The sequence below is a fragment of the Dasypus novemcinctus genome, chromosome 15 (genome assembly GCF_030445035.2).
Source record: "Dasypus novemcinctus isolate mDasNov1 chromosome 15, mDasNov1.1.hap2, whole genome shotgun sequence".
Classification (NCBI taxonomy): domain Eukaryota; kingdom Metazoa; phylum Chordata; class Mammalia; order Cingulata; family Dasypodidae; genus Dasypus; species Dasypus novemcinctus.
The window spans coordinates 24,379,623-24,402,586 of NC_080687.1; the positions used below are offsets into that span (position 1 = coordinate 24,379,623).

A 22,964-nucleotide genomic window follows, 5' to 3' on the forward strand; every position below is an offset into this window, starting at 1 on the left:
CCCCAACCTCCTGCCTAGAGAATTTACTCTACCCTTGTGCCAGTTTCTAAGAGCACAGGTTTCCTTCCCCATCCACCACGCTGATGGCCAGAGTTGTCTTTTTTAATACCTTAAGGGCCTCCAATGGCCATTAGAATGAAGTTCAGACCCTTTAGCTTAGTCTCAGGGTCTTGCGGTGTTCTTTATGTCTTGCTCTAGGTACACCAGATGGATTGTATTTTCCTGAACAGTCTTACTCATGTTTGCCTTCCTGCCTTGCTCAGTGTGTACATGCTATTGGTGCTCTTTGTAAATCCCTCTCTCCTCTGCCTGGGTAAATTGTGTTTGTCTTTTAAGGTTCTGGACATTGTCACTCCCTCTGAGAAACATTCCTTGTACCTCCAAACAAATTTTATGCCTCTCAGGTACACCTTTATAGCACACTGAGTATCCCTCCGAATAGTGATTTGAAGCTGTATGTACCCCCAGAAAGAGGTTCTTAAAGTTAATCCATTCCTGTGGGATGGACACATCGTAAGTAGAATTTAACTTAAGAAGTGACCCACCTCATGCAGGATGAGTATTAATCCTCTTCCTGGAGTCCTTTATAAACAGGATGAATACAGACAGAAAAAGAGAAAGTCGCAGAAGCAAGCAGCTAAAATGAATGAAGCCCAGAAGAGAAGGTAGAGACCAGCAGATGCTGCCATGTGCCTTGCCATGTGACAGAGGAGTCCAGGATCACCTGCAGCCAGGCTTGGGAAGAAAGCAAATGATGCCTTGATGTGGACATTTTCATAGCCTCAAAACTGTAAGCTTATAAGCTAAAAACCTTCCATTGTTATAAGCCAAACCGTTTTATGGTATCTGCTTTCAACAGGAAAGTAAATTAAAATACCCCTCTTATCATATTCTACACAGTGTTGTTACTGTCAACAGAACTGTCTGTCTCCTTCCCTTGACTTGGAGCTGCTTGCATCAGGGTCTGTGTGTTCTCTCTCTATCCTAGTATAGTGGCAGCCCCACGATTTCTCTATAGGAGGAGATCTGGACTGCAACCTCTTGAAAGGTGGTTTTCTGGGTAAGGGACTTGTTTTGAAGCTGCTTCATAGCAAGCACAATGTTCTAACAAATACATATCTGGAGTGACCTGGGGTGTTGATGGAGATTATGGGGGGACAGTGTTAAAACCCCAATCCCCACTCTGCAACTATCCCCTCAGGAGTTGCTATTGTCCCTGTGTGTAGCCACTTACCTGACATGTAGCAGGTGCTCATTAAATATTTGTTGGATGAATAGATGAATGTCTCTAGAGAAGTCTAGTGCAGAGCTGTAGGTAGAAAGAGCAGACTACAGGAGTCCGAAGTTAGGAGCCCCAGTCCATCTCCATCCCATGGCCTTGTGACCTTTCTCTTTCCCTCTCTCTCTCTCACACACACAATCCCCACACTCACACACATGTACCTCTACACACATGAGCCTCCCTGACTTTGTTTTCTCAAGGATGTTGCTTCATATCCAATCTCACCTAACTAACTTGCTCCTGCCACTGAGTTCATAAACATTCAGCCATCTCCTCTCCCAAGACAAGTCTCCTACCAGCCTGACATCGAACCACCTCCCCATCTCTTGGGGTTACCCCCAAGCAAGGTACCCCACTTACCCCATTTAAGTTGCATCTGCTTCTTCATTTTCCAAATGTAGTTTGGCTCCTTCAGCTCAGTACTCTGTTAAACAGCTCATGGGTCTTCCTGACAGGTAGGTCCAAAGGTCCTTTCTAAGTCAACAGCCTTTGACCTCTGTGAAGCTTTTAAACCACTGACCATGTTCTATTCTTTTGGCAACACTTCATCAAGTTGGCTTCCTTGTAAGTAAGTACTCTCCCTCATTGGTGTTTTCCTTAACTCTCTGATCTCTCACATTGTCTTTCTTTAGCTGTTTCTCTCAAATCAGCAAATGTGAGTATACACACTGATTTTATTTGCATAGTTTTCTCCTCTTTGTTAGTTTAGTGTTGTTTTAATTATAGTGTTATTCAATGGCCAGATCGATGCTTCTAGCCCTGCTCACTTCTCTGTGCCCCATCCTCTTACTGCTAAGTTCCTTCTGGTTAACTTTCCTGTATAAATGACAGGCAACTCAAATTCAATATGTCTAGCAATATGGTCCATAGTTTGACACTCTTTTATCAAATAGTACTTCCTTTTCTTTGCTTCGGATTGCTTCTATCTTGCAAGCATCAAAGGGATGCCTTGTCTCACACATAAGCAAACATAGAACAAAACTAAAAACTACTGCCAAGGAATTTCTGCATTAAACAGCTTATAATTATAAAATAACAAAAATTTTGTTTGTAACTTAAAAATAATTTATGTTAATTTTTCATGGAAATAACTCAAAACTCTCTTGGTTTTGTGTTTCTTAATACAGTCAAAATTTGAACTGAAAAAGGGAGTTGATTAGCTCACAAAACTAAAACTCCATGGATTGGTATAGATCACTTGTCTTCAAGTTGAGCGTGCATAGAGAGCTTGTTAGAACTGATTGCTGGGGAGTAGATGTGACTCAAGCAGTTGAGCACCTGCTTCCTACACACAAGGTCCCAGGGTCATTCCCCTGCCTGGGCACCATAAAAATAAATAAATAAATAAATATTTTAATACGTATTTTAAAAACTGGTTTATGAGCCCCACCCCCAGGGTTTCTAATACGTTTTGCATTTCTAACCAGCTCCCGAGTGATACTGCTGCTGCTGTTCCAGGACCACACGCTAAGAACACAGAGCTTCAGGTATACCTGGATCCATATGTTCAAATGACATTATCAGAAAACTATTTTTCTCTCCACTCCACTCTGTTTTCCTCTGTGTTGATTTAATCTTCATTCAGTAAACTCCTGGTTGTTCCAGGTCTACATCCTCTTTATAATTAGTGTTTCAGGAAGAGATTTTCCCAATATCCATACAGATTTCCCAGCATAATTACTCTGGCTCTCCCTGAATCATAAACTCACTCCAACCCTTGAGTAACCTGTAGCATAGCCTATTTCACCAGCCTACGTCATGTGTCTACCCTTACGGTGAGCAGGTAATACTTCTTGCCTGACAACTCTCCTCCCCAACCTGACATTCAGAATCCCATCTAAAGGAAATAATGTAGAGCAGACAAAAAGTTTATGTAATCTCTTAGCACAAATTTCTTAATCTCTCTGAACCTCATTTTAATTATACAGATAATTGGTTAAATAATGCCTATATTTGAGGATTACTGTGGGGATTGGAGATATCACTTGTTTAAAACACCTAGCACATGCCCTGCCACTTGTTCCTACCTTTCTTTCCCAGTAAAGATGGTGCATTAAATGTCTAGCAGTTGAGTGGATACTCAACAGACAGGGTGGAGCCAGTTGAAAACACCCACCCTATCATTTATTTCTGCCCTGATGTCACTGGTTCCTAACCCATCTTTTGCTCCTTGACCAGTTAACGTATCATGTCCATCCCTCCATCCATCCATCTATGTGAGAATTGAAGTTCTCTATTGGTAAATGAGGCATATATATATATTTTAAACATCAGCAGCCATCAAGTGTCTGCATCTACTGGGTCACAATGCTTAGGCACAAAGCAGGCTCCTTCCTGCTGGTAAAGTGCATTTCTGTGGGACTTTCACTGTTTCTTCCTTGCCTTCTTCAAGACTTTGGGAATTTACAAGTTGCCATGGGTGTTGTGAGAACTGAAATGTCCTTTCAGTTTTATGGAAGTACAGCTCTCTAACTCTTTCTTACAGGTTTCTCTTCTGAGTTATTGATATAGAGAGTTCCTTCTCTGGGCTTAAATTAGAATACTCGTCGTATTGAAAGACGAGTGCATTAACTAGTACCATCTCCTTTCTTTCTCAATTATGGGCTCCCTTATATGACAGCATCTCAGACAATAACAACAACTATTTACGGAGCACTTAATATGTGCTAGGCAATATTCATTTTTCATTTAATCCTCATGAAACCTATGAGGCAGGTATTCAATTTTACAGATAAACACCTTCTCTAAGATCACATAGCAACACACAGTGTCACAGAGCTGGAGCTCCAACTCAGGTCTGACTGGCGCCAAAACCTGTGAATGCAGACCTTCTGTTGAATGTGTGCCGTTCTCCCAGCTTTCTTCAGACCTGGGCTGGATTTCCCCCAGGAAGAACCGGGTAACATTCAGTCGTAGATGTTGTTGTTGTTGTTTTAAATTGGATTACATATAAATTCCCTCTCCCTCCAATATTCAGTGAGATTTTTTGGCAGTCAAGGAAGATTGTTGCTTAATTGTTGCTATGGGTGATTTTCTCAAATCACTGCTCTGGGCCCAGGGCCATCACACCAATTCACCACACTTAAGAGATGCCTTTGTTAGTGGAAAGGCAACTTCAGGTAATCCATTTCTTGACCTACCTCTGATTTTCAGCACCAAATTAATTTTGAGGTTACACAAGGAAAGGCTGACTCTTCTGTTTTCTTTTTGAGTTGGAGTGGCGAGTTAGCAGCTTGGTTGGGGGATGAGCTGAGCTCCGCTTTGTCCCTGTCCCCACCCCATAGATGTTTTCATCATTTAGGGTGGGCCAGGGCTGCCTACTCCAGATTCCTGCTCCCATGTCACAGTCAAACCGTGACTTAGAACATCCTGAAGATTAAAATACAAAGCTTAAAATCCTAAAGAGATTATCACATTACCACAATCTATCAGGAATCTTAATCAGCAGCATTTCATTTCTTGACAGACACATTTATTTATTTGATTTATATTTTGATGGTTTCTAATGTTAAAAAAAATAATTTTGGAGCCCCTACATGGTTTTATATCTTCCTCATAATTCTGTTATGGTCCTGTCTATTGCTCTGAACCAGTGGGCATATAATGAAATCAAACACGTATGAATAAAATTGATAAATGTATGGTCATATTTCTATTTGGGGGCCAATTAGAGCTTCTTAAAAATTTTGGGACTAATTGAAAAACAAACCAATTTACATAGGAAAAAAATTACAAATTTTGGATATATGAAACTGCAGTAGAGATAATACGTTACTTATCAAAGATTTAAAATAGCTCTATTTTAAATCTGTATCCTTATGACTTGGGCAAGACATGATTCTACTTTGACATGAAAAGGATTCAGGTGAATAACTGTAACATTTGATGAGATATTGCAAAGATTTTATTTGACTCCCCCAGAGGAGGACAAAGCATGAGTTATGCTGGTAATCAAAACCAGTTTGTCTGGTCACCTCTCTAACTTGCTTGTTTTTCTTTTTACCCCATTCCAAGCCCCCTCCCCCACATTTTGGAAGTATTACCTGGGGGTAGGGGTGGGGAGTAGGAAAAGACATCACTATTTGACTGGGTGTTGAATTTAAGGAAGCCTGGAGGGGAAAAGAGGAAACCTTATGATTGAATTTTGCCTATTAATGAAAGTTCATATAAATCAAAGCTCACATAGCTCTAATTTATATGAATAAAATATTATATTATACCTGGAGGCAGGAGGATGCTATATTTAACTCTCTATATTAATTGGCAAGTTTGTTGTTCAGAACTGAGGTCACACATTACTTTAGAAAAGAGACGTTCACTTCTGTATTACTGTTTTCTCCGGTCAAGAAATCATTCTTTGTTAGACAATTCTCTTTTCTCTAATAAACATCTGAACTCACTTTATAAAACAGTTACAGGGGAGCAGATGTAGCCCCGCGGTTGAGCACCTGTTTCCTATCTATGAGGTCCTGGGATCAATCCCTGGTACCTCCTAAAAAAAAACAGTTACATAATTCCTTAGACATGTTCAGGGATTGGCTAAATGTTTGATGCTTGAACCATAAATCTAAGGTGACCATAGTATGTCATTCTGTATTGTATAATTTCTATGTTTTTCTCAGTCACAGTCAGCTCAAATATTTTATCATCAGGAAGACTATTGTGTAGTCAATATATTAATAGTAATTGACTGGATCTACAAATATGATGGCTAGGTTGGTTGGCCATGTTCAAAATTCATAGCTTCATGAAAGAAGGAAACTTTGACGCTTAAGTCCATTTCTTTTGTAAGACAGTTACCATGTGCTCTGGAAAATTCAGTCCATTAAATGCTTGGGTTTAGTCCAATCAAGCAGTGGTTGTGACTAGTTTGATCATTATTCAGGATGTATGATAAGGTGATTTTTCTTTTTGACTATCTTATCAACCAAGTAGATTCATCCCTGTGGCCCTCTGCTCAGTTCTGCAGCCCTCAGCTGTTCCTGGAGCTGAAAAAAAATTCTACTGCGGAAAAAAAATCAATGTACTTCTCTCATATAGACATAGATAATAAGTCACTGAAAGAGATGCTATAGAAATACCTCAGCTGATAAGACTGATTATTAGATCTCCGTCTGATTGGGAGACCTTAGGGTAAATAAAACATGGCTCAATTTAGGGTCAGTCAGATTATTTAGGTGGGTTTTTTTGGACAACTAATTAGGTATTTGATAAAGAATAATAAAACCATAGCTCTTTCATGCTGTAAAAGATTTCAGGCCTCTTTCATGTAGGGAAGTTCTGGTTGAGATTATTTTGCTGGTGTTTCTGAAACTGTGGTTTTGTTGGGAGTTTAAAAAATAAAAGCTTTGAATTTGGCTCTGTTTGGGGTTCAGCAAGTGAGTGCAGCTTGTTCTGGTTTTTATTTGAGGTTCTGTTGGGTACAAGTCCCTGGAGTTGATTCCTTGTTTGTGAAAAGGGCCTACTTTCATCTAACCGTGTAAATAACAGGAAAAGCTGGGCTGGCAGCATGCTGCCATAATTACCCCCGTAGCATTTGCATTCATCCTCACTTCAGCTACTTGACTCTGCATTTATACCTAGAAGTAAGAGATGGGCTTCTCTATTTTAAGTTGTCAGGGGTGAGTCTAATGTAAGCCAACTAGGGTATCAGTTAGTGGATAAATATAGAGATCAAGATGCCTGAATTCTGCTCCCAACACTGGCACACCTGCTGATTGAATGTAGGGCAAGTCACATACCTATCAGTGCTGGTGTTTGCCTGTAGAAAAATGCAGAGTCTCAACAGCTGAATGGAAGCTTTCTAAAGGGTGGGGAGTGGACTAGCATCAACCACATGTCTCCCATGTGCCAGGCAATGTTCTAAGCCCTTCCATATACATTAACTCATTTAGTAGTTAAAAAAACCCTGATAATATATTTATATCAGCACTGTTTTTACATTTGAGGGAAGTCAGATTCAGAATGGACTCATATTTGAAAGTCATTGGCAGATAAGTGGCGGAGGTAATTCAAATACCTTTTAGTTCTGCATTCTATCTGGTAACCTCCATAAATACAAGTAGTTCATAGCATATCAGTTGTAAACATCAGCATTGTCACAGCTCAGACATCTGTGAAAACAGAAACAATGTGATTATTAAAATACAGATATTTTAATATGGTCAAGCTAAATAACAACAACTCCTATTATCTGAATATAGCCATATTATGGGCCAAGCAATGCCGTTTTCAGGCATGATCACTATTTCTAGTAAACCTGCAACCTTTTTGGAAGCAGTATCCTTCATCTTTTCTACAAGAATGGCTTTATCTGGATTAAAAAACAAAACGAAACAACAGACTATGGAGCCATTACCTCGTTTTCCTGTTCACCAGAATTAGTCCCCCTAATGGGAATAGGGGAGCACTACATTTCCAATTGTTTCAATAAGCCCCTTTACCCAGCGCCCATGGAGGTGGGTAAGACTCATCACTGATCATCCGATTAGGTGACTCCGTTACAATCTACAGTTTATATACACTTCTACTTTTCATTTGCCCTGGATCAAATCAAGCAGGCAACTAGAATATACTGCCGATGCAGAAAATGAATACAGTGAATAAATGAACTATTTACCCCAGCTGTAATTGTTAATTTTAGCATTGAGCAAAACTCTTAAAAGTATGGGTAGCCTTAGGGTATTTTCGTTTTTCTTGTTTGGTGTGTTTTAAATTGAGCAATGATGTTTTCTATTTTATTTTTATTTTCTGTATTTTGTGGTTTATACTCATAGGTAGTTCTACTAGTTTTACATTACATTTCAAACTCCTCTTCCTCAGCTATGTCTTAATACATCCACTCTTGAAGTGAACAAAATGGACACTTTGAACTGTGGTATAGGTGAATGACCTTTTGAAACAAGCACACATTCTGGTGTAATGCAGCCAGAAAAACCAAATGAATTGACAGTCAAATGAACAGTGATTGGTTCAAATAAGGTACATACCAGCCAAATCAAGGTTGCCAGGACAGGAAAATTCCTAAGCATTTTCTAGGTGACTATTATATACACTATTGAGACTTTGTGCATTTGTAAAGAACCATTGCTCTGGTTTTCTCTTCCTTTTCCTTCCTGGATTGGAGAATCAAGAGATCAGGGTTTACATATTAAAAATGAGAAACCAATTCAAACAGTGGCTTATTCTTTAGAGTAAACAGACCAAAGGCTATCTGTGGCAGATGCAACCAAGAGTTGGCTCTATGGAGACGAAGAAGAGATTATAAAAACACTGAAATAATCACCTTTAATCACTGATCCAGGAACTACATCTAATGTTTTTCATGTCTACAAAATTTTAAGAGTAAGGGAGCAGGTGCAGCTCAGTGGTTGAGCCCCTGCTTCCCATGTACGAGGTCCTGGGTTCAATTCCTGATGCCTCCTTTAACAAAAATAAGAGTAAGTAATGCTGATAAATAAGAATTACAAAATTCAAAAGATAGGTTTGTAGATTTTTTGTTTGAGGGGGATAAGGGGTTGAAATCCTGCCTTCTCACCTTGCCTACTTCAACCTTACATTTCCTTTAAAGCTCTGCCAAAATCTTCAGGGAGTCTCCCTGACTATCCCAGTCCTTCCCAATCTCCTCTGAGGCACATTTCTGAGAGCCACAGAACTGTACTGTCAATACAACATCTTGTCATTTTGTTTACCAGTTTCTCTTTAGCTCATCACCTGAGGGGAAAAAGGCTAGCTCCATTCCGGCTCACAATTGAAAAACTAAGTAATGAAAAATAGAATGTGATTAATTCTATTCTGTCTTATCTTCTCTGTCATACCATCTCCATAGAAAATTTCTCATGGGCAGAGGTCATTAATATCTGTCTCCTTTTTCCTCCACAGCCCCTAGCACAATGCTGAACAAATAGCAAATGATTGATTGATGAATGTGGAAATTTGTCTAAGTGATTGCAATACCTTCTTTTTTAAAATTTTTTTAGGAGGTACTGGGGATTGAACCCAGGATCTCATACATGGGAAGTACGCACTCAGCCACTGAGCTACACCAGCTCCCCAATATCATTTTAAAGGTTTATTCAGAACAAGATCACAGACTGTCTGCAACAGATAGTAAAAGTCAGTCTGCAGCCAACTAGTAGAAGGTGAATAAGGCCATCTGTAAAATTCCTGCAGAGTCATTCCTGATGCCAGTTCCCAGAGAAGCTGAACCCTACTTCAGCTTTACTTACCCAGCACAGAGGACAGAGCTGATCTCTGAAGGCTGGGAAGGGATGGACTTTTATGGCTTTTCAAGTCTGCTTGGTGGTTGGAGTCATTCTTTGTGTTTTTTAATTTTTTTATTTTATTATTATTTTTAAAATTTATTTCTGTTCCCCGCCCTGCCCCAGTTGTCTGTTCTCTGTGTTCATTTGCTGTTACGTATTCTTCCTTTGTCTGCTTCTGTTGTTGTCAGCAGCACAGGAATCTGTGTTTCTTTTTGTTGCGTCACCTTGCAGTGTCAGCTCTTCATGTGTGCGGCGCTATTCCTGGGCAGGCGGCACTTTCTTTCGTGCTGGGCGGCTCTCCTTACGGGGCGCACTCCTTGCACATGGGGCTCCCCCATGCAGGGATGACCCTGTGTGGCAGGGCACTCCTTGCACGCATCAGCACTGCACATGGGCCAGCTCCACACCGGTCAAGGAGGCCCAGGATTTGAACTGGGGACCTCCCATGTGGTAGACGGACGCCCTATCCACTGGGCCAAAGTCCATTTCCCCGAGTCATTCTTTGTTCTGAAGTAAAGACAAAAGAGTTCTGAAGTAAAGACAAAAAAGAGTTAAACAAAGTGGTCAAGTGTTGCAATGGGAGCTAAATATTTCCTGATGAAATCATTGGAACCTTCAAAATCAGGTGACTAGCCTCTTATCAAAGCAGAATGCCTCCAAGGAGTTAAAGACCCTTTGTTAATACAGATATTGCAGATTCACCTGCTTACCCTAAATACAAATTCTTGTTTTGGACTCCATCAACATTTCTTACACAAAGTACTACTTTTCTTCTTCTACAAAAGCAGCAATCTCTCTCTTTCACTTTTTTTTTTTAATCCCCCACCTCTTGTGGCTTTTATTTTTATTTTTTTGCTTGCTGTCTGCTCTCTGTGTCCATTCGCTGTCTTCTGTGCCAGTATTTATTTATTCCCCGCCCCCCTTGCGGCTTGATTGCTGTCTGCTGTCTGTGTCCATTCGCTGTGCGCCCTTCTGTATTTTTGCTTGTCTCCCTTTTTTGTTGTGTCACCTTGCTGAGTCGGCTCTCTGCAGTGTGCAGGCAAGCCTGCCTTTACAAGGAGGCTGCAGGAAGTGAACCCAGGGCCTCCCATATGGTAGATAGGAGCCCAGCTGATTGAGACACAGCTGCTTCCCTCTTTTACTACTTTTTATAAAGTTCTTATGAGAACTGTTAGGTACTCAATTCCTGATATGCACGAGAAAGCAGCTATGAATTCTAAGTATAAAACTAAACATTTGCTATAATAGAGGCATAGTTTTTTAGCCCTACTGATTAACACCGTGATAATAATAATCTCTATTTAAATGCTGTCTGAGGATGTTATAACATTCTTAAGAAACAGATTTGATATAAATTATTATTATTGTAAAATGCTTTTATGTGATGTATGGTATAGATGTGACATATATGTTTATATACTCTATATGTGCATATAGAGTATACACACAAATACACATATAGAGTTCAATTCTTTTGGAAAAGAAATGCTCTACATTTCTTTGCAAAATATGTGTTTGTTTATTCATTTCAAGATATGTATTGCAAAAGTGCACTTGAAATATTTAAGTTGTTGATTCAAAAATGACTATCGCTGAAGAAAAGCACGATAACTATTCAGTTTGATTCCTTCCTATGCCCTAATGAACTACGCTTAAGAGAATTTCATCCTTTTGCCTTTTTCCATAATCCCCTATCAACTGTGAATCAAGTTCCAGGGACAATTTAGGCTGTTTTACTGAATCAATAGGAGAATTTTATTGCCACTTCCTACCCCCACCTCGATCAGGTCTTTACATTCTCATTTTCCAAAGTTCTACTGTTCTAGAATCTCTTTTAAAATTATTATTATTAATCAGAGTACTTATATATTTTACTTGACTTTGCTTCCTCAGAAGAATCTCCAAATACAGTACTCCTTTTTTTAAAAAATAAAGATGCATATTTTGTTGTAGGAAGTAGAGGTACCCACAGGCTACTTGACTTATCATCAGTGTGCATGTTTAATTAAATATTTTGAATTAGATTTTTGTGTGTCCTATTTATTTTGTAAAAGAACATTCTTATTTCTCATTTTTGCATTGTAATTCCGTCATTTATTTGACTAACAAGTGCATGTTGAGTACTATTAAGGACTTCGTAGAAAAATGAATTTGGCCTTCAAAATAAAGCAGATTTTCTCTTTTATTGAAAACAATCAGAACAATCAGACCAAAACAAAACCAAAAATAACTCAAAGGATTACCAAGTATCCATCACATTCCAAGTCCCACACAAGTTTCCATTTCTACCATACCCTGGACTTAGTTACCAGTGAATCTAATTAAAAATAGGGCATTTCCTCTGGATCACCTCTTGGATTGGCTTTCTCCCAAGGTGATTCTGAGGAGGTAGAGATGATGATCCCGGGGTCTTCTGCCTGATTTGCTCTCTGCATGCAAGGACAGCCTTAGAACAGTGTCAGTAAAGATTTCCCTAGGGACTGTCAGGGCTCGTGCCATATGTTGATCCCCAGGCTGACTGGGCTTATCCTGAATGGTCCCAAATGTGAAGCTTCACATAACTGCAGGAAGAAAAAAAAAAAACAAAAACAGAACTTAAATTTTTGCGTACATGTAGGCTGTAGCCTGAGTGATTTACATACATTATCTCATTTAATGTTGTAACAAAGGTTCCAGCTCTGAAACTAAAATATGATTAGCCCTATTCAATTTACATGGGCATTAAGCTTCAGAGAGGTTCAGTAATTTGCCCAGTCACCCAACTAGTACAAGGGGAACATGGGATCTGAAACCATGTCAAGCCTGGTTTGCTGCGACTTTCTGATTTTAGTTCTTCTGTGGCAGGGTCCTTGCTCTGTCCTCTTCTTCCCGTGGCCTTACAATGCCAGGCTCCTGACTGGGTTCTTTATACACAACTGCTCTTCTTCCCTGCCAGATGCAGTGGTGTTCTATTAGTTACTAACCCATTCCTGTTGCATATAAGCCCTGTCCACCATCCATTCATCCATTCATTCATTTATCTATTCACTCACCCACTCAAAACTCATCTATTACATTCAAGGCACTGGGTAAGAATCCCCACAGTTTCAAAGATAACATGCATTTCCCTGGAATGAATTACCTCTGCTCTAAAAATGATAAGAATTATAATTATTACTAACCACAAAAGCAGTGACTACCAAAAAATACCAAGTAGTGCGTGCCTTTTCCATATGCAAATTGGTGTGCAAAATACTTTCAATGTAACATCTCACTTAAAACCCTAAATAACCTCAATATCACCCTCTCTACTTTCTGGTCAAGATGGTAATATTCCAGTGGAACTGAGATTTAGGGATTAAGAAATTAACCCAAAACTGTGCAGTTTGTAGATGAGAAATCCAGGGTTCTAGTATTCATCTTTGACTCCAGAGCCTCCCCCTAAAACTGCCTCAGTGTCCTGTTTTCCTCTATTGAAGCTTCATGAGGTCTTTCCAGTTTGCTGGATCTTTGTAGAAATCTTTTTTTTTTTTAATTCCTTCAGCAATATAATTTCTTGTAGGGTAGCTTACTTCTAACACTAAAAGGATCTGATGAGTTTTCAGTAGGTAGATTATTACTTGCTATTTCTGTGGACCGTGTCCTTTCCCTTAAAATGCACTTATAATATTTGTTTTTAAAAGTCTTATTTATCATTCTAACTGTACTTAGACCAATAGTGGGTTTATTTTGTTGTTTGTCCCTCAGGCTCACTTACATTGCTTCTACAGTAATCTGGCCAATTATGCGATGCAGCTAATATAATAAAACACGAGCCAATCATCCCATACTCTTTTTGGTCGAGTTACAGAATTCAGAGTTTGGAAATCTCTATTGTACCAGAATGCTTTAGAGGATGTAAAATTTGCCTGTTTATCAGCGAATCAACAGAGGCGTTGCCGGGTTAACCTTTCTCCCCTTGGTGGGACCTCCCATTCAACCCCCAGGCACCTGGCCTAAATCCCATTCTTGCTCTCAGCTGGCTGTCTATAATCTCTCCAAAGTGTTAGTTGATAACTTAAGGTGTGACCACTCCCAGGAGTATTGCATTTCAAAAGAGGCCTGCAAGATGGAAAATACTTCAATTAAAGAAGCTAGAGAAGGCCGGAAGGTTGTTATTTTTTAACCTACCTGTCAGTTGAGGTCCAGGCAATTTAACTAAGTCTTTAGCTAGAGCCCCTTCTGAGTTCCCCTCCCTCCGCCTAATTCCCTCCCTTTCTGAGAGCCAGTGACTCAGAGAGGCAGTTCCTCCGCTTCAAGCACCACATCCCAATAATATCAGCTGAAAATGTGTCTTACTCACCTGCGTTTTTCCTGTAGCTTGTACCTACCCGTGGTTGAATTCATCCAGAAGAGAAAATTTGAAACTATTCAATTCCTGATCGACATCTTAATAGTGAGGGGAAGAATGTGGGTTTCCCAGACTGCATCTGCTACAATGACTCAGGGAGACGTGCTTTCCTAAGCAAAGTAACGTATTTTATACTTTGAGCTTAAAACGTTTGTACAAATCCAGTTCTCTATTTTCTTAGGTATTTGGACACACTCATATATGAAGTAATTAGCATGCCAGGGGTTCCTCATTAAGGTTTTATTCCACACAAGTCTGTCTGAACAAAATATGTACTATATATAACTGAATGAATAAATAGGTTATGCCAATATTTTCAATTTATTCTCATGATTTCAGTTTAATAGCAATGAGTTACATTTTCTTTTTTATTATCTTTTTTAAAAGATACATAGAGTACATAAATGTTACATTAAAAAATTTAAGAGGTTCCCATATACCCCACTCCCCACACCCCCCACTCCTCCCACATCAACAACTTCTTTCATTTGTTATATTTTCAAAAGCAAACATTTCTTGTGTTCTTTCTATGTTCAATAGATGTGTAATTAAGAATGAATATATAGAAACTTATGTTATGAGGTATTTTCCTCCTCATATATTATCCCATTTCAATCTTGCTCTATTTTGCTCATTCAAAAATAGCAGATGATAAAATGAAGGCACTCAACTGTGTTCACAATTTGGAGAGAGATGCTCAATTTTAGGTTACTTTAGCCCTTCAAATTACAGCCTTCTACTGTGTACATGAGAATATTCTTCCTAAAGTGGTTTTGTCATAGATATTGCATCAAGAAAGGGATACTTTATGTTCACATCTGCATATATAATATAAGCATTCATATATAGATTGCCAGTCAACCTTATGGACTTTGCTGGGAGTGAAGGAGTTCACAGCAGTCAGCTATTTTCCAATCTGCTCCTGCTAATTGGTTGCAGTAATATGTACCCGTGTGTGAAGATCTATTTTGGTACACTTGCAAAATGAAAATCAATAGTCCCGAATTTGTAAAATTTGATGATTCCTTTCTAATATTTTCCCTTTCAGATATAGCTCTAGAAATTCTTTTACTCTTTACTGAATCATAATAGCTTTTTAAATTTTGTGTTAACAATGACTTTTCTCCCTGAAACAGTTATGCAGCTCTCTTGCTCAGCAGGAAGTTGTGCAATAGGATAGAAGATATTGCAGAGAATTTTCTCTCCCCTTCTGGGGGGTAACCTGCTAGGTTATTACCTAGGACGGTTATCTGCACTTAATGCTCTTAGACACCTGCAGCCAGCTGCTAAGGGACAATTTTAAAGATGCCTTATTCACCCATCTCAGAAGCAGTTTTCTTCTGAATTTTACTGAAAAAGCCAATATTGAATGACTTGTTTATTTATTAATGGGTATCATTTTTTGCCCTCATTTTTTAAAAAAAGCATTTTAATGAAAAATATTTTTAAAAAACACCAAAATAGAGAACATGGTATAATGAGTTGCCAAATATCTATTATCCAACTTCAGCAATTATAAACTCAGGGCCAGTCTTGTTTCATGTGTATCCCCACCCAGGATATCCATTTAGAATATACTTTTTTAAACTAGAGTAAAAAAATGAAGTGTTTGGAAGAATAGAGAATTAATAATCTTGGAAAGCAGTGTATGTGTGCATGTGTGTGTATGTGTGTGAGAGAGAGAGAGAGAGAGGACAGGATGTTTTGAAAAATTAGGGCATTATTAATTCTTCAGTTTAAAAATACTTTAATTTGTACTATAACTTGTTGGTTTTTGTAATGTTAGTATCATCAGTATGGCTTCAGGAAAATGCACACCTACATTTTAATTTAAAACAATGTGTATATTTATAAGATGTCAGATTTCCATGTGTAAACACAAAAAAGTACTCTCTGCACATTCTATATCTTCCAATAGCTATCTTTCTGTGGAAAAAAAACACCTAGTTTATGTTTACTCAGGCAAGAATGGGATCCACTCATTATCTGAAAAATGAACTTGGGGTCTGGTCACTGCTGGTCACTTGTGTAGGCAAGTCCCTGAATCACTTGCTCTAGGCTATACTTTCCTATATCTTACATTTCTTTATTAAACGTGGATTGAGCTATTAGTTTCTATGAGGCATTGTGGGAGAGATTCAGGGACAAATACATTACCTTTCTAGACATTGAGGGACTGCAATCTAGCGGGAATGGGAGAAGGGAGTAGGTATGTTTAATCTTCCATTTAGAAGCTCTGCTAGTAGGTTTTTAATTATTTCTTTTAGGTTGATCTTCATATCCAAAGCATTTACTATTCTCCATTGCCTACAGGATAAAACTTTTGGTTTAATATTTGAGAATTACCACAGTCTGACCCAAATATGCCTTTCCAACTTACATTTCCACTTCCCTCTTACCAAAACAATTTTCTCCAATTGCAATGATTTCTGTTATTGTCATCAGTCCATTTGATTACCAAAGGTTCCCTCTGCTTCCTAGGTCCTCACTTCTTCTCTCTGAGTATACCATTGCCAACTCTTTTTTAAGAAACAACAAAATTCTTCCTTCCATATAAATTCTACCCCAGTGACTCCCTTGTATCCTATGACAGTCCAGCAATTATAGCATCCCTTCCAATTAAATACAGTATTTAGCTGGTCTGCTCTGGGTTCTCATAGAAGACTGTGGTATCATCTCTGCTTCCTGGCAGGAGAAAAAGTTCTTCCTGACCTGCCTCCACAGGTCTCTAACTAAGAAGGGAACATTAAGGACCTTGAGCATCATTCCTGTTTATTCTCTTTTTAAGCAATGTTGTTTCTGTTAATATTCTATCCCAGCCTCTCTTCCCATGACACATCAAGAATTTACATGGGCATTCTGAAACAAGCATTGCCCTTTTAATCTAAAGATTTGTATTGTGACTTCCTGCTTGCAATCGTTTTTCCCTCTTTAATTTTTGGAACCTGATTTCTCTTACGAAACACAATGTATTTCCACAAATTTTCCCAAGAGGGTCTCTGCCTTACTCTGCAACTGCTCAGCTCCACTCCCAGGTTCCTCTTGAGAATTTCAACACTAGCTGAAGAATTACTCCCTCCTCTCTTTAAATTTCTCTTGTGACAAGATGCGTATCACTTTGCATCAGGTTGCATCATATGATGTCAGAAAGTCGAAAGAAAACAAAGCATGTTCTCTGGGGAACTGGGCACTCACAACAACAAAAAGGAAAGCTGGGGGCGGGGGTGATTCTCCATTCATATGGAAGAACCTTTACCTCCAGCTTCAGCTAATTATTCCTTCTACACTTTCTTTTCTTTTCTTTTGACATGGACAATAAAAACACATTCTTGGTTCTTAGGCATTTTCTGAGGCTTAAAATTCATTTTGTTTGTTTAATCATACTCCAGGTACAGTACACTAATGTGATTTTATGTTCAGCCTATTTCAAGATAGATGATTAAAACATACGATACCTTGTGAAGAACTTCACAGAACTATAATAATATTCTACTGATGACTGTCTTGCATTGCTGAAAATTCACTTATTATGAAATACTTTCTTGGGATTGAATGTTCTGAAATAAGTATTTATATATGAAAAAGATAGTTTTGTTTAAGACAAAGGTAACAATATGATTCAAGATTCATTGATTTTTTATCATAATTACTGGTGATCTTTGATTAAGGTACAGAGAAGAGCCTTTAACTGATATTAACCCTGTCTTTTTCCTGGCGAGTACTGGTTCAAATAGTAACATAAGAGTTTCAAGGATTCAGTGTCTTCCCGGTGAGCTGGTTAAGACCTGCCCTCAGGAGGATGTGATACAGCTGTCAAGTTCTTTGGAAACGTTCTCATTGTCCCCCTCTCAGAGATATGGGAAGACTTAATATGCTGAACTTCAGCAAAGATCTGGAAACACACACACAAACACTGCATAAAAAATTACACGCCTTGATTTGTCTCTAACTCACAGTTCTATTATAAGGATAAATTAGATAAAATTAGTCCAATGTACTTCCCGTGGCTAAGTTTTTCCATGGATTGGGAGATCAGGCCATCATGAAATCAAGAGGCTGTGAATTCACTTGCATGTCTTCCAATCAAGAGGCTTTGATTCACCTGCATTCCCCTTCCACGGACCCACTCTACTTTGACAAAGAAGAGCAGAGAGGAGTGGAATTGGGAATTATGCCTTATGCTCTGTTCTCCCAAGGTAACCTAGATCTGCCCACTGAATTTGTGGATATTCTTTCATTTGCCTTTCATACATGGGATAAATGTGGTAGCAACGCTGGTGGGAATATCATGGAAGGCGAAAGAGACTTGTGTGGAAAGCGTGCGGCTAACTCCTCCATCCGTTGGGGTCTGGTCCTGAGCATGTCTGGGATAGTTTAATGCCTAATGCTCCACTTGTGGGTGGTGTCGTTTAGAAGATGATGGTGTAGGGCAGGAAGTCCTGGGGCTCTACCCGTAAATGATCATGGCACCCGTGGTCTCTGGGTGATTAATCAGTTAAAGGTGATGGAACTAAACTTGACAGGAATCAGATTTTGTAATTTTATTGTGTTTTGTGCCAGGGTTATGGTAGAGTTCCCCAGTAGCTCTTCCCAACTTGCCTTTCTCCATTCCTATCTGAGGATAGGAAACATTAGTTAAAAACGTAAACACAACCCCCACAGTGTCTGAAGCTCTTTGGCTTTCCCATTGCTTGCATCTTCTTGCTTGGGCCTAACTTGCCAGCCCCATATTTTAACCCTCCTGTTTTCACTCTCTATTCTCTAGTCACACCAAATTTCTTCAGTTGCATGAGCACATTAGGCTCTTACTGGCTCTTGGGACTTACCAGTTTCTTTGCTTGAAGTATCCTTATCTTTTCTAACCAGGTAATTGCCATTGTTCCTTCAAAGCTCACCTCAAACATTACTTCCTTAAGAAAACTTTTTCTACTCCTTCTCAGACTAGGGCAAATTGCCCTATGTTATGATGCCATAATGCCATATGCTTCTCTTTCATTATAATACGGGGTACATGTTTGTGAAGTACATTGATGTAGTTCTGTGCTGTGCATTTCCTGGAGTGTGGCCTTTTCCTCCTCAGCCCAAGCAGCCATCTGTCCTGCAGGGAGGGGAGTGGGATTGTGGACTGGGGGAGAGTGACCAACTTGAGTGCCAAGAGAAAGTTTTGTTCATACACGTAAGAATAAGCAGCTCCTGGCATGTTAATTAAGACACAAGAGTTCACAGAAACACAGAATGCCTGAAAGATAAGCTTTGTGAAGAGGGAAAAAGATTTCCCAAGTTCATTATCACCTCCTTTTTTATATTCAAAACTAGGCAAAGTGGATTTGATCATGGAGTTTTGTTTGAGGAAGGTTCTGACTAGGCAGAAAGAAAAAGGGGAAATCCTCTTAGGTCCTACCAAATTGTGGGGCAGGAAAAAAAACAAAGTGAAGGAAAGGCAGTCATGAATAAGGTATACATGTCACCTCCTTCATCCTGGGGCTTTCTTTTCAAGCTTGACAGGGCAAATGAGAGGGTAGAGGTAGGAATACAATGCACGAATCCAGAAATATTGAGGGTAACCTGTCAAGGGTAAAAGGGCTTTGGTCATGCTTCTTATGAAGGGTATTGGGAGTAGACAGTCTTGTAGGCTGCACCTGTTCCAAACCTGGGGCTATTCTGACCAGATTCATAGTTACAGCATAACACATACAGATAGAGCAAAGGCCCGAGTTGGTTGAGTTGCCTGTGGCATGGGATGCATCAAGAAATACTCATTGGATTATAGTTTACACTGTAGTTTATACTCTCTTCCAGGTAGCTGAGAATATTCCAGAGGGCATCTCTGTGGTGAAGATTGTCTGGACCAGGAACACAATAGAAGTCATGGACAAATTCCAGGGCATTTGTGTGGCCAGTGAGAATAAAGTGAGACCCAGTCAGCAAAGGAAATCACTGGTGCTTCCTGGGAGAGTTGTCTCAGGCAAAAGGGACCATTCGTTCACCAGCCACAAACTTTAGCTGTGAATGATGGGAAAGTGTTAGGATAGGTCATCCAGAGATGTATAGAATTGAGGGTACAGCAAACTAGGAGGACTGTGCAGCTTAGAGCCTGAATAGAAAAAGATGTCAAATATTAGTGATTAGTATATTCATAAGAATTGGCCCCATAATCAGATAGATCTATATTTGAATCTTTCATCTACCATATACAGAGTATATATCAGAGTATATTTCTGTGAATCTCAGTTTTCTTATTGGTTAAACAATTTTGTTGCTGTAAAAAATTAATTACTTAAAACAAGTAAATCTGTACAGAGTTCATCAGATAGAGAACTTACCAACGATAATTAAAGTTTCTGCTGCTTAATATTTTTTAGAAGGTAAGCCTTATGATAACCAAACCCACATGTTTATCACCAATTTTTCTACAGTGGCTAGTACAATGTCAAAATATAGTAAGGGACTAACAATTATTTGTGGACAAATGTATAAATGAATGAATGTGAAGCTTTAAGATAAAATGTGAAGCTTTAAGCTAGACCTTTTTTTTTTTAAAGAAATGTCATATATCTGAGTTAATATAAAGGAAATGCCAAAACAAAACAAAATAAGAACAAAAAACAAAAAAGTAACAGAACTATTAACAAGAGTATCACTAATCACAATATAAAATAAACAAAAATGGGTTAAATGTCCTCATAAAAAATGAAAATTCTCATATTGTATTTTAAACACACACGATACATTCTGAAACAAAATGACCCAGTGAATATAAAAATAAAATGACAAAGAAATATAAGGAAAAAAATCCAAAATAGCAATATTAATAGCAAATGAAATAGAATTTGAGGAAAATAAACAAGGGGTAAAGTAGGCTACTTTATATTGATTACCAAAAGTTACAATTCGTTTTGAGAATGCAATAGCCAAGAGTCTTTATGAACCAAATAACATAGCATCAAAAGATAGCAAATAAAAGTTGTTAGAAATACAATCAGAAATTGACCAAGTACAGTCCTTATAGAATACCTAAATAATTTATCTGGTTTTAAAATATGTTATAGTAGATGAATATTAAAGAGAACTGAATAATATAATTAATATGTCAAATTTACTCAATATTGATAAAAATATATTCCTTTCAAATGTCCACAGTATGTTTAAACATTTGATCATAGCCTGTGTTTCAAAGAAGAGCTCAGTAAATTCCACAGGTCATGTTTTCTGACATAAGCAATACAATTAAAATAATAACAAAAGTTCAACACAGAAACTAAAGCCATGTAAAAACTAAAAATGGTCCCCAAATAATCCTGAGTTTTATAGAAACTAAAACAGAATAAAGATGGTTTTGACTATGGTAATAGTGAAAATATCATGTCACAATATATGAGATGTAATCCAGTTTGTGCTTAGAAAACTGTGTTTTAAAGGTTTTTATCTATAAATAGGAAAAGATTCAAATAAACCATCCATTATACTCTAGAAGCAAAAAGGCAAAAGGAATAACCAAACCCTAAGGAAATCATTGATAAGAAATTAATAAAAATGTATAGAAATTAGTGAAATCAAAACTTGAAAACTGTAGAATAAAATACTAATTCCAAAACTGATTATTTGAAGAAATATTAATGTTGACAAACCTTTCATGAGGGTTAGAGAAAGAGAGAGAATGCATAAAAATTAGAAATTCTATCTTAGAATAAGGGACATGCAGCAAAAGTAATCCATACTCCTTAAATTTTTTTTTTATGAGAGAGAACAGAAAATTGTGATGATGAAAGGTTTTCACCTCTTCTTGCAGCCATCTGCCGTGTCCTTCTGAATTGTTTTTTCTATACATGCATGCATATATTATAGAGATAATATATCTATCTATGTAATTTATATGTATGCATATGTATTTTAACCTAAATAAGTTGAAATTGTCTATTCGTTCTGTAACTTGCTGCTTTCACATTATGACTGTCCATCCATGTCAGTTCATAGAGATCTATTTCTTTCTAATGATCACATTGTACTTAATTGCATGGAAACCCAATAAAAACAGCACCCATAGTATTATAATTATGCAAGTTTTATTCTTTAGACCAAGGGGTGTGATTGAACCTTTAGAAAATGAATAGTAATTGCATGCCACTAAGTATTACCAGTTGAAGGAGACTGGCCCAAGGTCAAGGTCCACTGGGTTCTTACATATGAGTTTTTTAGCTTCCTATAGCTACCAACAGATCATGCCTACCATGTCATCCACTTCTACTTTGTTCTTGTGGGAGATTTTATAATTTTTCTTTTATTTTTGTTCTTAAAATTTATCAGGATGTATCTGAGCATGCATGCATTTAAAAAAATTATAATAATCTATTTCATTAAATTTAATGTATACAATATATTATCATTTAACATTTCATAAATATAAAAATATATATATAAATTTTAAATATATTTTGCATTTTTTTAAAAAGATACTTAAGTTCCATAAAATGTTACACACAAAAAATAAGGGATTCCCATATGCCCCACGCCCCACACCTCCCACTTTCTCCTACATTAACAACTTCTTTCATTAGTGTGGTACATTCACTACAACTGATGAACACATTTTGGAGCATTGCCACTAGGCATGGATTATAGTTTACTTTGTAGTTTGCACTCTCTCCCACTCAATTCTGTAGGTTATGGTAGGATATATAATGGTCCATATCTGTCATTGCAATGTCATTCAGGACAATTCCAAGTCCCAAAAATGCCCCCATATTACACCTCTTTTTCACTCTCCCTGCCTTCAACACCTCCAGTGGCCACTGTCTCCATATCAGTGATATAACTTCTTCCATTGCTAGAATCACAATAAGTCTATGGTAGTACTAGTAAGTCTACTCTAATCCATATTTTATTCCTTAATTCTAAGGATTCTGGGTTGGTCATGCCCACTCCACCTGTAATGGAGAAGTGGTCTTGATCCCATATGGCTGATGGATGGGACTCTCTTGCTTGCAGTTGTAGAGTCTCTTGGTTCCTTGGTATGTGGTTGTCCATCCTCGCCTTCTTGATAGTTATCCTG

At 38.1% G+C, this 22,964-nt stretch overlaps 2 long non-coding RNA genes across 2 annotated transcripts in view; one reads left to right on the top strand and one right to left on the bottom strand.

Annotated features, from left to right (window-relative positions):
• LOC105747362 (uncharacterized) overlaps positions 1 to 2,073 on the bottom strand; it is a 21,062-nt gene extending 18,989 nt beyond the window's left edge. Inside the window, exons 1-2 of the long non-coding RNA XR_001119427.3 lie at positions 1,643 to 2,073; positions 1,235 to 1,309 (exon numbers count right to left, since the gene is read on the bottom strand). This is a non-coding gene — a long non-coding RNA (uncharacterized lncRNA). The remainder of the gene's footprint in view (positions 1 to 1,234; positions 1,310 to 1,642) is intronic.
• LOC139436487 (uncharacterized) overlaps positions 1,781 to 22,964 on the top strand; it is a 26,711-nt gene continuing 5,527 nt past the window's right edge. The window contains exons 1-2 of the long non-coding RNA XR_011645748.1: positions 1,781 to 1,850; positions 2,710 to 2,769. This is a non-coding gene — a long non-coding RNA (uncharacterized lncRNA). The remainder of the gene's footprint in view (positions 1,851 to 2,709; positions 2,770 to 22,964) is intronic.